This window comes from Thalia democratica, chromosome 5 (assembly GCF_965202585.1).
Source record: "Thalia democratica chromosome 5, ktThaDemo2.hap1.1, whole genome shotgun sequence".
NCBI lineage: Eukaryota > Metazoa > Chordata > Thaliacea > Salpida > Salpidae > Thalia > Thalia democratica.
The window spans coordinates 74,914,432-74,918,121 of NC_139169.1; positions in this window are offsets into that span (position 1 = coordinate 74,914,432).

The following is a 3,690-nucleotide window of genomic DNA, read 5'->3' on the forward strand; positions in this document are numbered from 1 at the left end:
ATAATCTCTAGCTTGACTTTCAAGTAACTTTTTGAGATTTGTTTTTCTTAAAAATAGGCTGTCAACATTCATTTTTTAGAATTTGACCCGTCCATCTCTTTGTGACAATTAAAACTAGACGATTTTAAAGTGACAGACCGTATGTACAAACTGATACATATACTTTTTTAAATTCTATAAAAAATTACACTAACAATTCAATGAATCACACCAAACAGGGGTCAGCGGTCTTGAAGTGAGGACCAGCAACGGACAGTTGTGCAACTTCAACATCTGGCAGGCCATCAGGCCGGAGTACCCCGCGAGCTGCACCAGGAACTACATGAGGGGGATCGGAATCAAGTCCTTCAAGGCGGTCTTCTGGTACCCAACCTTCGCCTACTGGCCCTTCTGCTACTGGGGCCACACCTTTCTGGACTGGGACCATTGCGCTAGTGGGTAATTTTCAGGGCTAATTAAATATAGCATTTGTATTGTTAGCAACATTAAAAATAAAAAATCTTAACATTAATTGAAAGTTAGAAATGTTGCATAGTTTATCAACCTATTAAGGAAACTTTTTTAACTATTAAATCATCAAGTATTTTAAATATTAATTAAAACACAATATTTATCTAAACATTGTTTCTAAAGGATACAACTGGAATTACGAGTTTGAAAGCGCCAACGCTACAAGTGCACCCGTGAAGAAAAAGTATTATTTCAACTATTATTATATAAATAAAAATTACTACGACGCGAAGAGGACATGTCAAGATATTGGCTGGGGATGGGATTTGGCCGGGTACAACACGGATTTCAAGTTTAATGAAGGTTGGATCATCTATAGAGATCCTTCCTACGAAGAATCAGTGAACAATATCAAGTTAGTAAATAAAAATTTCGTACCAATTTTTGTTGACAAAGGGATAATATTTTGATAGTTTTATGGTAACTAGTTTTGATTAAATATATTTTTTTAAATAACTTTATCAACGTACATGTACACATAAAGTAGGAAAAAATGACTTAATGAAACAAAATAAGACAATCTTTTATTCTTAAATAGAATCCAAAAAATAACCCGACTAGACAGTAGAAAAAACTGATAAAAATATAAATACTTGTAATGTTTACTAAACAACAAAAAAAAAATACGCTTAAAATACTCGTTTCTGGGACCTGGTGCACGAAAAAAAATCTCGGTTGTCGAATTGCTTACCACTCGGATACCTTTTAACGTCCTTTCCGGGACTTTATTTAATATATTTAACTTTTAGAGAAGCGCTTGCCCCGGTAATTCAGACGTTCGACACGTTTTGGGTGAGAAGCGATGAGCGGATGGGTTGTTTCGTATACGACAGGGAAAAGCTGACACCAGTGAAGCACTCATCATGTTTTGAATACAGGAGTTTCGTGTGCGAGAAAAGTGTTTGATAATATAATGATTTACCTTGATTTAACTGTAAGTATGTATAAAGTGTATATACTTTATTAAGATGTTAGGTTTTGTGTGTGAAAAATATTTGTTTATCTTTGATTTGATTAATTTTATATATTTTTTATTTTGTTTTTAGGTTATATTAAGTTTTGTTTGTAATACAACCGTTTATTGAAATACTACCTTCGTTTGGTAAACTTTATTCATACCAGTAATGTATTAATACTTATTTCATGTACTGAACTTTGTGTGTGAAAAGTCTATTTATTGAATTATATATTACCTTCATTTAATTGAACTTAAAGTTTTATTTAAGAGCTATATATATTAAGTAATCATTCTTCTTGTCTGGAATTCAGAAATTTTGTATGTGAAAAAATCGTTTGTTATTTAATATTACTATTATATTTATTTGCTTATATTTAATAACTCTAAAACAATACATATTTTTACTAAAGTTTGACACATAATCTTTTATCAGTGACATAACTCCATTAAAATATGTTTTATTTAAAACTTTTTCGTGTTTCAACCGTTTAGCTTTAATAACCAATAGTTTATTTTAGTAAGAAACTAGAAAAAGAGTTTTAGTTTTAATAAGTCTACTCAAAAGAAGTATAATAAATTCGTCGTTTATAAATTATCACAATACCTTTATCTAAAAATTTTTGAAACTGTGTTTTGTGTGTTGTATAGGAAACATAACTTTTAAAAGTCTTTCAAAAACACGTCTACTGCAAAGTTGTTAAAACATGTTTTAAGAAAAGTATTTAACTATCGTGATTAAGTGGTTAAACAATAATTCAAATACTTATGCCTGTATATCTTGTTGTTTATTTGTCATTTTTTTCAGCACTGTTTTTTAATCTTACATTATCAGTTATTAAATTTTTGTAAAACAAAAAGAATTAAGTCTTCCATGCTATTTTGACAATAAACAGCTAAATTGTACATTCAATAACATATTTTATTTATAAATACAGGTTTTTAGTGATCATTCTTAAAATAGAACTATTAACTAAGTAAGTTAGTAATTAAGTAAAAATATGTCGTAAACTCATTTTCTTTCCAAGCATATGAAAATAATAAAAGAAAATGTATAACATTAGTAAATGTATTTTGCATAAACAAACAACCTACGACCATGTGATAGAAACTTGTGAACAAAAACACGTTCAAAGTTCAGTTTGAAAGTCCAAAGTTTTAAAATGTTTTGTGATTTTTTTATAAAAAGTTCGTTAGTTAAATATAGCAGAATTATTTTCTTTTGTATTATAAGCATGAAATTATTGTTAGAACTTTTTGATATAATCTGTGTCTAAAATATATTTTCAAAACTATCAAAAAAGTTTAGAACCTGCCTTTTTAGAAGTATTATTTTGTTCTCTAGATGTTGAAAGCAGATGTTTGTATTTGTTTATTTATGATACAACTTTGGATTGGTCGAAAACTATTAGCAATTTAAAATAGCTACATAACTGGTATAAAACTAAACAATACTTAGTTAATTTATCAGTCGTGTTGATAGAAAAACAAGCACTAATAATGTAAACACAGTTTATAGTTTTCAAATGTCAAAAGACTATTTAAAATAAAGCTTAACCTTAAGCTATAACACGTTCATAAAAAGTAGTAAAAAAAGCAAGTTCAGAATATAAAAATTCAAATTATTAAAACTTATTGAAAATACTTGGGTAATTTTTTTAATAAGTTCTTGTTTTAAACAAGGAGTCGGGAAACTGCGGCCTGCGAGGCATTTTCCAGTTAAAAAAATATATTTTATTCAAATCGATTAAAAGTTTTTATCGTAAAAGCATACAATAAGGCTTATAAATGGTTACTAAGTGCTACTAATTTATTATACATAATCTTACAATAATATTGTAATACCATTTACTGTGATTGTTTTAAGTAACTGCGTCCCGCAAGCAACTACTTTTAGGAAACTTGACCCCGATTAATAAAAGGCTGCCAGCCCATGTGTTGAATCTAAATATATACTTGTATCTTTTAATAATAAATGAGTAATGTTTTTAGAATTTTTGGTTACAGTCTATGTCTAAAAAATTATTTGCAAAACAAACTTCACTACGGATAATTTTAGCGCCTACTTTTAAAAAAGTTGTAAAAGATTTTATTTGCTAGATGTTGACAAAGGTCTAGTTTATATTTTTATATTCGTAATTAACACTTAGTTAGACTGATTTAAAAATTATTAGCTCTTAAATAAGTACATCGCTTGTGTATAAGTAAAAGTTAGTTTTTGTAAA